This window comes from Leopardus geoffroyi, chromosome C3 (genome assembly GCF_018350155.1).
Source record: "Leopardus geoffroyi isolate Oge1 chromosome C3, O.geoffroyi_Oge1_pat1.0, whole genome shotgun sequence".
In the NCBI taxonomy this organism is placed as follows: Eukaryota; Metazoa; Chordata; class Mammalia; order Carnivora; family Felidae; genus Leopardus; species Leopardus geoffroyi.
In genome coordinates, this window is record NC_059338.1 from 36,692,466 (window position 1) to 36,705,348 (window position 12,883).

Below are 12,883 nucleotides of genomic sequence, written 5' to 3' on the forward strand. Positions count from 1 at the left end.
AGCTCCTTCTAATTAATAGGCGTGAATAACCCATTACTTAACTGTTTTGTAAATTTAGGTGTTTTGATACTGGCTTTTCTTAAACTTCTGTTTTTGCCTCTCTGTTCTGCCCAGTGAGCACCCCGTAAACACGCGCGCGCACGCACACACACACACACACACACACACACACACGCAGTGAGAAGTGTCTGGCTGGCAAGAGTGTCTCTTGCCACCAGCTCCTCCGCACCTACACCAAACAAACAAGGTCTTGTGCGGCCACCTAGTGGAGTCTCTTCGTCACTGCAGGCCCCCGTAGCTTCTGAAGGGAAACTGCAGGCACCGGCTGCTCTGAAGACGGCCCACTTCTTCAAGACGCCTGCGACCCGCCCTGGAAGGTGAGCCAGGCGAGAAAGCAGGGTGGGCACGAGGGCGTGCCCAGCTCTGTCGCTGCTCCACTTCCGCTGGGCTCGGTGGCCGAAGGCTGCCCGTGTGAGGCCTGGCGGCCCAGATCCAGAGGAAGGAAGTGATGTCATGGCTGCCTCCTCAGAGCCGCCTTGGACTAGAGGGTGGGGGTGGGGAGAGTGGATGAGTGCCAGGGTCAGACACACAGCCCCTGTCTCCTGAGAAAGGTCAGCCTTTGAGAGACTTGTTTAGCAGAGATTCCTCGCCTCAGTTTTGAACTCTCCATTGGAGTCCTTGACAGAATTGCCCCTTGGGCAGAGAAACGGGTAGAGGACGCAGAAAAGGAACGGCAAAATGGTGACCAGAGAACAAGGTCTGCAAAACTCAGCAGCCCCTGGGCAATGGGGTTTCAGTGACGAGGGGTTTGGGCCATACCATGGAATGAGGCTCCTAGGAGGAGGCACCCTGGAACCATCCCACAGGGTCCCGCATGTTTATAGATCTCTGAGTTCCGGGCCCCAAGAAGGAGATGGCACTGGGAGATCAGCTGTGATCAGACACACACCATTACTGACACCTCTCCCAATTTTATACACTCCATCTTGCAGGTGCTGAAATGTGTGGTACCATTGGGTGACATCACCTTTCCTTTGCTAATTTTATGTGTTCACCTGAAAACAAAATGTATCCAATGTGTACCACATTGGAAATTACCTTTAGCCCTAGTTCCTACCTTTACCCAAGATAGCTCTGTGTGAGCCTTTCTCATGTGCCTGCAAATTCTGCCTGGAGAAACCTTACTTAGGTTTCTCCACTTGAACAGTGTCTCCAAAGAGCAGTTTAGGCTGACCACTCTGTCCTTACCCCACATTCCCATCTGGCTTGCGTCCTAACCATTCCACGGAAACTGCTCTTTTAGAGATTGCTCGGGACTTTCTCATTGCCAAAACTGAAGGCCTCGTTAATAATAGCGTGTCAGGTTTGATGTTTTATACAGTCACAGCCCCTGGTATTCAAAGATGTAACTTTATTTTCCTAGAACTGACCTCAGACCGGCATCTCAACCTCCAGTGCCGGCTTGGCAGCAGAAAATGTAGTCTTTCCTAATTCAAGGTAAACTCCGCTGCGTCTGTTTGATTTTTTCGATCCGTTTACAGGCACTAACCCAGGGTATTATGATTCAAAAATAAGCTTTGTTTTCTAGTTCTCTGGGCAGGTCTGTTTTCTACATAATTGTATAGTGCTATGTCTTTTATATTTAACATTTTTCTTGAACGTTTATTCATTTTTTGAGAGACAGAGCACGCGAGCGGGGGAGGGGCAGAGAGAGAGGGAGACACAGAATTTGAAACAGGCTCCAGGCTGTGAGCTGCCAGGACAGAGCCTGACACAGAGCTGGGACCGGTGAACTGAGAGATCATGACCTGAGCTGAAGTTGGTCGCTTAACCGACTGAGCCACCCAGGCGCCCCTTTTCAGTTCTATTTGGCTGGCTCAGGACTTCTTATCCATCCTTCTTGGCGGCCACAGTAACCTTCTAGACCTTTCCCCACTTTGCCAAGGTGCCTGGGGCTCTGGCAGCCACCTTAGACCATGACTACTTTGCTCTTCCAACAGTATTCTGGACATGGCAGTTCTCTGAGGAGCTGTTGTTCTCCCTGGGACATTCTTTTTTTTTTTTTTAATTTTTTTTTCAACGTTTATTTATTTTTGGGACAGAGAGAGACAGAGCATGAACGGGGGAGGGGCAGAGAGAGAGGGAGACACAGAATCGGAAACAGGCTCCAGGCTCCGAGCCATCAGCCCAGAGCCCGACGCGGGGCTCGAACTCACGGACCGCGAGATCGTGACCTGGCTGAAGTCGGACGCTTAACCGACTGCGCCACCCAGGCGCCCCTCCCTGGGACATTCTGAGAGGAGTGATGCACGTGCCTTCTGCTATAGCATCCCTGGTGATATACAAATTTCATTGGCTGTGACTACAATAGAGAATACAGTTTACATCATGGCTAAGTACATGCACACAACACAAATGAAACAACAGCTTCATGAAATAATACTTAGCATTACTCCTTGCAGTATACTCTGGTATTTTCTATTCCATTCCATTTCTTTTCTTTTAGTGCTGGTTTTAACCCAACAAATAAATGCATTTTATGATCCAAGAGTAAGTCTCAGTCCACAATTTGAAAAACACTGCCCTAATAGTAGGTTTCTATTGTTTCCTTCCCCTGGGGTTTGGCTCATGGGGTGGGCGCGGGGTCCCAAACCAAAACTCAGGAAACAGTTCCACACACATTTTTGTTCTTTCTCAAAATGCACAGCTTTCAGAATAAAAGAAAGTCCTGTCTTTCAAGATGTTGTCTCTACTATGAGTTTAAAATAAATCCATTCAGACATTCAACAGACTTTTTATTTTCAGCTTTTCCACTCTCAGTCTGAGAACAATGTGTATAGAATATGACAGAGTGGTAGAGGAAATAGTGTAAGGAAGCACAAGGAAATAAAACCTCACTGAACATTTCCAAGCATTATATGTTCTTTTGGCAATAGTAATAATCATAGCTAATAATGACTTAGTGTATATTATGGGTCAGGTACTGTGCTTGGTCTTTTGCATTTATTATTTCAGTTAATCATTATAGTATATCTATGATATGGCACAAATATTATCCCCATTTTATAAAAAGGAAACAAAAATGAATCTGTCCCTTCCCTGCACACCTGAAGACCATTTCTCATGTCTGTTTCTTTCTTTGTGGTTCATCTATGAAATGAGGGAGGGGGACTAGACTGTATCTTTCAGCTCTAAAAGGGCTCAACTGCCTCGTCAAAGCATGACTGCTTTCTACTCAGTTTGAAAAGTAATGGTTTTATTGTAAACTGTGTTAGACCTGCACGTGATCCCTTCTGCAGCTCTCAGTCATTTCCCATCCAGGGCTCCCTAAGCCCTAAAACTCAAGGTCATCCACAATCTTTTCCCAAACTAGAAGGGACTGGGAGTCCTTCCTAGTTCTTGGCAGCCTGCAGACCCTTAACAGAAATGACTGTAGTAATTTCTCCTTTTTTTTTTTTTCTAAAACACGTATCTATAAAAGGAAGAAAGATGCTTGGGTAATGCAAACAAAAGGCAATTACAAACTATTATTTTTCCCAATTTGGTTAGTTTGTGTATCCAGCAAGGACATATTTATTAAATATATACTAAGCACTATACTACATGCTACTAGTGGTGAACAGGACAGATCAAACTCTCGCCCTTCTGGAGTTTATATTCTAGAGGGGCTGGTTTCAGGGGAGGGCAGACATTGACTGGTGCTTTTCAACCTTCTTTTATTTTATTATTATTATTTTTTTTTAAGTTTATTTATTTATTTTGAGAGAAAGAGAGAGAGAGAAAAAGAGGAGCAGAGAGAGGAGAGCGAGAATTCCAGCAGGCCGCTCATTGTCAGTGTAGAGCCCATTGCAGCGCTTGAACTCACAAACTGAGATCGTGACCTAAGCTGAAGTCAAGAGTCAGATGCTTAATCGACCGAGCCACCCTGGAGCCCCTCAACCTTCTTTTAAATCACACCTCTGAGTGGTGCCTGGGTGGTTAAGCGTCTGACTTTGGCTCAGGTCATGATCTCGCGGTTCATGAGTTCAAGCCCCGTATCAGGCTCCGTGCTGACAGCTCAGAGCCTGGAGCCTGCTTTTGATTCTGTGTATCCCTCTCTCTGCTCTTTCCCAGTCTTTCCCAGCTTGTGCTCTGTCTCCCTCTCTCAAAAATAAATAAACATTAAAAAAAACATTAAATCACACCTCCCAGTAAGAAATACTTTTTGCACAACAATGAAGTACATGCTTTCTCTCCCTCCCCTGCCCCACACAACAGAATCGTAAGTGTGGTGGAACAATACTTACTCTTATTACATATAAAAAGCTAAAAACATAAAATATTGTTATCAATCCTCGAATGCAGCATAGAAAAAGTTCCCAAATAAGCAATACAAATCAAGAGTTAGGCAAGATTTTATTTAATGCTCCAGGTGTGCTTGTTTTCTTCTAAGTTTATTCCTTAGGACAAAGACAGATACTTTGTGCATAAACTCATGAGCCTATGTCTGTCCTTAGTATTAATAAGTTTTAAAGGTTGAAGATCCTGGCTCATACATTTGTTTATTGTCAGTGGTAATAATAGCGATGAATTCTTTTTACCTAGCAATGGAAACTCTTCTGTAATCTTACTCTAAAGTCAGGATGCACTTAATGTCTTGTGATCATTTTTTAGTGCAAATGAAGAATAAAGCAGCAATAATTCACTTGCCCCTTTGGGGCACCAAGTTTGGGTCAATGAGTTTCAAAGGGAAAATGTTTTTCTTTCATCTGAAAAAATGTGCCCTAATTTTATAATTTCTTTTCTGGAAAATCATGATCGCAAATTTGAAACTGAGGGGTAAAATATAACAGTATCCTTAACTTTATTTCAGTCCCTGTCTTTACTGATAATTTCTTCTTCAATGTGCTGCAGCAGTATTGGGAACAATTAGGAGCTAAGGTGATAGCTTTTAAGTCTTACTTGCCATAACAAAATGTCTTTTGGAATCTTGGGTATGTTTGACTTGCTAAATTACCTTGTTTTCTCCCTAAAGTTATAAATGGGAGTTCATTTAAAATATCAATATCATCAGTTAAATATACTAATTTAAAATCCCAAACATGTCTTCAAAAATGAGATTGTTCGCCAAACGAGATTGCTTTTCAACTAGAAAAATGTTACTGTCATTTCTGAGTTTATTCACCCTGCCTAAGACTTCCCGTTAGGTCCCCTTAGGATAATCAATGAACTTCAGCATGAGTGTCTGGTTTGCGCCAATCTGAGCAAAGCACATCAATATTTTGTTCAATGAGCTCTCTTTAATGAATTTAATAAACTTCGCCATGGTTTTTCTAACGCTTCCATGAAATTCAGCACAACTATTTCTAGAGATGCCAGGTTTAATTCCTATTGATGCTGATTTCAAAGCACAAGTGTTTTTAGTAGCTTTTAACAAGATTTTAATCGCTCTGTTATGCTTTCTAGCCATATCTGCTGGCTCTGTCACTCATAATTTCTTTACAATTTTTCCAGTTTAATAGATATTGACCAATGAGTCATTTTTTTCCAGTTTTGTAAATATATCTGATCCAGTGTGTGTGAGGTTAAATTTAAACATACAACATCCCTTGTCATCTTGCAGAAACTAGAAATGTTGAATAACCCACAGCATCTGTACTCTTTTCCAGGATGGATCACAAGCTCTATATTGGATTTTAACCACATGAAAAGCATGGCTTTAAATCTTTTTTTTTTTTTTTTTTTTTTTTTTTGAGACAGGGGAGGGACAGAGGGAGGGGGAGAGAGAATCTTAAGTAGGCTGCACACTCAGTGCCTAATTCGGAGTTCAATCCCACAACCCTGGGATCATGACCTGAACTGAAATCAAGAGTCAGATGCTTAACTGACTGAGACACCTAGGCACCCTGAGAAGCATGGCTTTAGAAGTTTCTACAGTTCCACAGATTTAACTAGAAATCGTATTATGCCAAAGAGTTGTAAATTTTATTAGCCAACTTCACATTATAAATCACATGTATCATATCTAGTTATATTAGAAGAGTAATTTTTAAACATCTGTATGAGCCATTTTTCTTTTGCTGAATCATATGCAACTAAATCTCATTAACAGTCTGTAGAACTACTAAGAAATTGTGCCAATAATTTTTCGTCCAAAAAGTGTTTGTGGGGCTTGTTGACAAGTCGTGTGCTGTTTCTCAGTGTCCTGTTAGTTTTGAAGGGGTCATTACAACATAATATACTGGGGTTTGTCACTTTTGTTGGATTTTTACACAATGAAAAAACATTTAATTTTTTTTATTAAAAATATTTTTTAAAGATTTTTTTAAAAAGTGATCTCTAGGGGCGCCTGGGTGGTGCAGTCGGTTAAGCGTCCGACTTCAGCCAGGTCACGATCTCGCGGTCCGTGAGTTCGAGCCCCGCGTCGGGCTCTGGGCTGATGGCTCAGAGCCTGGAGCCTGCTTCCGATTCTGTGTCTCCCTCTCTCTCTGACCCTCCCCCGTTCATGCTCTGTCTCTCTCTGTCTCAAAAAAAAAAAAAAAAAAAAAAAAAGTGATCTCTATACCCAACGTGGGGCTCGAACCCACAATCCCGAGATCAAAACTCGCTGGGGCACCTGGGTGGCTGTCAGTTGAGTGTCTAACTTTGGCTCAGGTCGTGATCTCGTGGTTCATGGGTTCAAGCCCCATGTCGGGCTCTGTACTGACAGCTCAGAGCCTGGAGCCTGTTTCGATTCTGTGTCTCCCTCTCTCTCTGCCCCTCCCCTGCTCACATTCTGTCTCTCTCAAAAATAAACATAAAAAAAAAAAGTCATATGTTCCTTGACTGAGCCAGCCAGGCACCCCTAAAAAGACATTCTGAAGACTTTATAGTCTTGTATCTTCTTTTTTTTTTTTTTTAAAGCATGCACCTCAACATTGTCACTCGTTACAGATGTAGATATCTGGAGGTTGAACTTGGGCATCCCTCTAATTTTCACTTCATCTTCCTTTTTTAAAAGTAAGGAGAAATCCCGTGAAAGAGAAGTTCATGCTAATTTCATAAAATATATATTTGTTGCAAACCTGATACATATATTACTTGGTAATGTCTTTTCAGGAAAAAAAATGCTTTACAATGAAGTCTGATTAATGTTACTATAAAATATAAATTCTGTTAACTGTCCTGTAATGGTGATGGTCACATTCACATCATATACTAATCAAATGAGATTTTGTTAGAAGATAGAGTTTTCCTGTGTTAGCTGATATTTGTCACAGCCTTCCATTATCTCTCCTAATTCTGTTTAGAGCAATTGGATGCAGTATTTCTGACAAAGTTCACAATTCCTTTTTGTTTTTGTTTATTTTTAGAGAGAGAGAAAGAGCAAGCAGGGGAGGGTCAGAGAGAGAGGGAGAGAGAGAGAGAGAGAGAGAGGGAGAGAGAATTGTAAGCAAGCTCCATGCTTAGGGCAGAGCCCAAGGTAGGGCTTGATCTCACTACCCTGAGCTCATGAACTGAGCCAAAATCAAAAGTCAGATGCTTAACTGACTGAACCACCCAGGTGCTCCCAAAGTTCACAATCCTTAATTAAAATCCAGTGGTGTGTTCTCATATTATCTACCCTTTCCTATCATAGTTGATTCTCTATTCTCCTGTATTCTATTTTGTTAAAAAAAATTAAGTCTGTTGGGACCCATAGCTTTATTTTACAATCTACTAATATATTATGTCTTGCAAGTACTCTGAATAATGCCGAGTTAGATAATAAATATGTTAAAAAAAAAAAAACAAGACAAGTTCAGAGAGTGGTAGTGTTCTAGGAGAATATAAAAGAATAATGCAATGAAATACAAAGTATCTGGGCAGGGGTTAATTTTACCAGGGTGGTCAGGGAAGTGTTGGATAAGATGACATTGAACAGTGCTCTGCATTGTGCAGGCTATTGATATGACTGCATTCTTGAGCATATGTGGGTAGTATGAACTGTATTATTTCAGATGCGCTCCTTATTTACTAGTTGTTTTGTGTATACTTGGTGAGTTCCCAGCTAGGCTGCAACTTCCTGCAAGGCAAGTCTTTTTAGTTTTTTTCATTAAAAACAAAAACAAAAACAACCAACAAAAGTCCCCTAGCATTTAGTTTTGTGCTGTGTGTAAAGTAGAGGCTGGACAAAGAAATGCTTGTTTGATGTTGACTATTGGGGATCACCATAAACCAGCGCCAACATCCTTATAGGTGGAACAGATGAGAGCCTGTGCCCCGTGGTGAGGGTTGGGAAAGCCCTTAATGCTTCTCAATAGCTCCACATGAATGCCTGTGCCTGGAACTTCATAATTAGAAATTCTGTCCTTTATCTTTTAGCCTTTATCAATTAAGTCTTAACAACTATTTGTGCCCCTGTTTAATGGATATTATTTCTATGGCTAAGTCATCGCTGAATTCACAAAGAAGAGTTGGCCTGGCTAATCTTTCCTAAGTACCAGCCCTGCAGTGTGGACAGTGGCTGCCTGTCTGGATAGGATCAGAGAGAAAACACACCCAGCGCAGGCTTGATTGACAATTTGGGATTAAAATAATGGCATAAAAAGTGACTGACCGTTAATTACCCACATTTACATACTAATTTTGATACATTTGTTCTTAAAGAAATACAGATTAGTTTCCCTTTTCAAACTTCAATTTTCATTAATTTTGGTCAATTTACTTTAGCCTCAGTTTGCTTCTCAGCTCCAGGGAGGATTCTCTCTGGCTTCACAAAAGCCTTCCAAGGGAAGGCAGCTCTGGCTTTCTGGCCCTGGGAGTGGCTGCTTCAGCTCCAAGTCAGGGAGCCCCAGAACTCTGATACTTTTGCTCAAAGGCTGGCGCAGATCTTTGAAAGCCTCATTTCCGCATATGTGTGAAGTATTGGAGAGAGGGGAAGAAAATCCTCCCCTTTTTTCTCCCCCCCTCTAAATAACCCCAACTTTTCTCCCGGTGTTAAGTTCCAGACAATACCCCTGACTCTAAACCCTGGCCTTTAAAAGATGTCTGTGCTTTTCAACAAATGGTGTTGAGAAAACTGCATGCAAAAGATATTCACATGCAAAAGAATAAATTTGGACCTTTACCTTACACCATATACAAAAATTAACTCAAAATGGATCCATCACCAAAACTTAAGAACTAAAACTATAAAACTCTTAGAAGAAAACGTAGGGGGGGTGCCTGGGTGGCTCAGTAGGTTAAGCGGCCGACTTCGGCTCAGGTCGTGATCTCACAGTCCATGGGTTCGAGCCCCGCGTCGGGCTCTGTGCTGACAGCTCAGAGCCTGGAGCCTGTTTCAGATTCTGTGTCTCCCTCTCTCTGACCCTCCCCCGTTCATGCTCTGTCTCTCTCTGTCTCAAAAATAAATAAATGTTAAAAAAAAATTTTTTTTTAAATAAAAAAAGAAGAAAACGTAGAAAAAAAACTTCATGACAGGAGATTTAGCAATGATTTCTTGGATATGACACCAAAAGCCCAGGCAAGCAAAGGGAAAAACTACATAAATTGGACTTCATCAAAACTAAAATCTTCTGTGCATCCAAGGACTCAGTCTACAGAGTGAAAGGGAAACCCATGGAAAAGAAGAAAATAGCGGTAAATCGTGTATCTGATAAGGGGTTAATATCCCAAATGATAGAAAGAACTGCAGCTCAACAACAAAAAGACAAATAATTTGATTAAGAAACAAGCAAAAGACTTGGATAGACATTTCTCCAAAGAAGACATGTAAATGGTCAATAAGCACACGAAAAGATGGCCAACCTCACTAATTATTAGAGAAATGCAAATCAAAACTTCAATGAGATATTACCTCACACCTATTAGGATGGCTGCTATCAAAAAACAAACAAAGCCGCAAATAACAGCATTGGTGAGGAGGTGGAGAAATTGGACTCCTTGGGCACTCTTGGTGGGAATGTAAAATGGTGCCCCTGCTACAGAAAATAGTATGGTGATTCCACAAAAAATTAAAAATAGAATTACTATGTGATCCAGCAATTCTGCTTCTGGGTATATATCCAAAAGAATTGGAAGCAGAGTCTCCGAGAAGAGATATTTGTATCCCCATGTTCGTAGAAGCATGATTCATAGCAGCCATAAGGTAGAAAGGACCCAAGTGTCCACCTACAGATAAATGGATAAAAATGTATATACATACAGTGGAACATTATTCAGCCTGAAAGGGAAGGAAATTCTGACACATGCTGCAAGGCTAAGTCTTAAGGGCATTATACAAAGTGAAATAAGCCACTCACAAAAGGACAAATGCTGTATGGTTGATGTGTATGAGGTACCTAGAGAAGTCAAATTCAGAGACAGAAAGTTGAATGGGGGCTGCCAGGAGCTGAGGGTAGCAGAGAGTTACTGTTTAATGGGTACAGAGTTGCAAGAGTCTAGAGTTGCATGACATCGTGAATGAATTTAACACTACTGAACTGTACCCTTACAAATGGTTAAGATGGTAAATGTTATGTGTGTATTTTACTACCAAAAAATAAAAAATAAAAAGGTCAATGCTATTAAGCTTGTCCCTTTTCAGAACGTAATTCAAGGGGAGAAAAACCCAAGGCCTCATATGACTTGCTGAATTTTATGAAATATTTATGGCACTTTAATTTGCATACACTTATGTGAATGACTAAGTTGAGAAATTCAGCACAGGACTAGGAATTGGCTAAGGATAGTCCCTAGGTTAACAGATAACATGCAGAGTTTGTTAAGGTGTTTATCTTTAGGGAAAATGTTTTAAGGAGCTTTTAATATTTAGACAGCCTCAACATTCAGTATATGATTATGTAAAAGTGAGATTCTAGAGTCCATAAAACTAACTTTATGGTAAGAAAAGTTTTTTGTTTGTTTTTTTTCAGGGGTAACACATTAATCTATTATAAAATTAATTTGTGTTTAATAAAAAATGTGGAAAAATTAAAAATAAAGCAAGTCCCACCACCCAAATTTAACCTTATTTCCTTTCTAGTCATTTCCAGTCTTTTTTCCACACACAGCTTTAAAAAAATATATAGTCTGGTCATATTATACATGAACAGTAACCATTATTTTAAAAACCTGTGTATCTAGTAGATTGAAGAGTGCATATATTTTAGTTTAATTTCTACTTCTTTACTTTTGGAAAATTCAGATACATTATCGTATATTTTCTTTGTGATTAAATAAATTAAAATGATAGAAGTTAAAACTAAAATCTTTGTTCACAAAGAGCATTTTTCTACATTATGTATAATTTCCTTTGGATTCATTCCCATAAACAGAATTCAAAAAGTTTAAACATTAGGAGTTTTGATACATTTGAAGGGTTTTGATATTACCAAATTCATTACCTACCTAAAAAGTTGTGTGTGAGTGCTATCCCACAGCATCTTTGCCAGTCTTTAATGTCATTTGTTAATTTTTGCCAAGTTGGTATGTGAAAATGTGTTCTTATTTTACTTTGCGTTTCTTGAAGCTTTTTGCAATATATTTGTTTCCTAATTGTATATCCCAACTATTTTTTTTTTTTACTGGATTCCTTATTTCTGTGACTTGCTCATCTGCAATTGACTTCAAATGAGTTCCTATTTAATCCATATATAATACTAACACTCTGTATCATAGTGCCTGCAAATACTTTTCCTAGTCTATTGCTTCCCTTTACTTTTTGACTATTTTTGACTGATGTTTCTAATTTACCTAGGATTACATCTGCCTTTATTTATTTATTTATTTATTTATTTATTTATTTATTTATTTATTTATTTATTTCAGGTGAATATGTTGTGTAGAAAGGGGTTAGGTGTAAATGACAGGGAACCTACGTTATTGTCTGCTAATGTCATTTAGAAATAAGGTAGGAATCTCATTCCTGTCCCTGAGTCTGCCACTACCTGAGCTGTTACTCTATCACTCTCTTCTGTGAGGGTGCGGGTTCCCAGATAAAATGCCCAATTAAACTGAATTTCAGATGAACAACGAATACTTTTTAAAGTGTAAGTATATCCCAAATGTTGCATGGGCCATACTGATTCTACAAAAGTATTGGCTGTTCATCTGAAATTCAATTTTAATTGGGCAGCCTGTGTTTTTATTTGATACATCTGGCACTTCTACTTGGGGCTAGAATATTAACACCTGCTTACCTAACACCATCATATATTAGCCGTTGGGAACAGGGATGGTGGGAGCTGAAAGAGAGGATAGTTCCTGTTCTGAGAGAGTTTATACTCTAGTTTCTCAGAGAATTTTGCAATCAGAAAGATAACCTCCTGGACTATTTCAATGACTGCTAGATTAAAGTTAGAGTCTCTGTGTTTCCCTGCTGCCTAAGGCAGAGTTATCCACATTTACATAGAGCCACCTGAGACACCCCTTCCCTGGGGAGTCTGATTCCATTGGTTCGAAGAGGGATCCAGAAGCCTCTGATTTTAACAAGAGTCCAGGTGATTCTCTTGCTCAGGTAAATCTGTGCAACTCTGGCAGACTTGGCGTCTTCTGGGTAACAGCGCTCAGAAGTCGCTTCTAGTTTTTAATAGCCCATTCTAAATCACTGGCATACAGTTTTGCAGTGGTGATTATCTTCGTAAATTGCTTTACAGGTGATACCGTTCATCCCATTCGGTCTTTACTTATTCTCCAGGAAAGCAGGGGAGCTTATTTCCGCTAGACGGAGGAGGGCAGGGAGGCTCACAGGGGCTAAGTTCACCCGGCAAGAGGGTCAAGCAGCCGGGCCGCAAAGGCCGCCCTCTTTCCACTCCACCAAGCCACCTCCTCTCGCCCGTGGGGACCACTGGGCTGGATTTAGAGCCCACCTGGAGTTTCAGGTGACTTCCGCTCCGAAAGTGCTAGCCTGCAACTAGCAAACGGTTAGGGGACAGGCCAGCGCGCCGCTCAGCACAGGAACCCG

General features: G+C 40.6%; 1 protein-coding gene across 3 annotated transcripts in view; it reads left to right on the forward strand.

The window, feature by feature from the left end:
• The first annotated feature begins 256 nt into the window (after window positions 1-256).
• HHAT (hedgehog acyltransferase) overlaps window positions 257-12,883 on the forward strand; it is a 321,146-nt gene continuing 308,519 nt past the window's right edge. For 2 of the 3 annotated variants that reach the window (XM_045452422.1, XM_045452427.1), the window contains exons 1-2: window positions 257-377; window positions 1,424-1,497. The gene's annotated coding sequence lies outside the window, so the exon portion shown is untranslated. Of the gene's footprint in view, window positions 378-1,423; window positions 1,498-12,698; window positions 12,801-12,883 lie in introns of those variants that run through there. The other variant, XM_045452424.1, reaches the window with a different exon arrangement.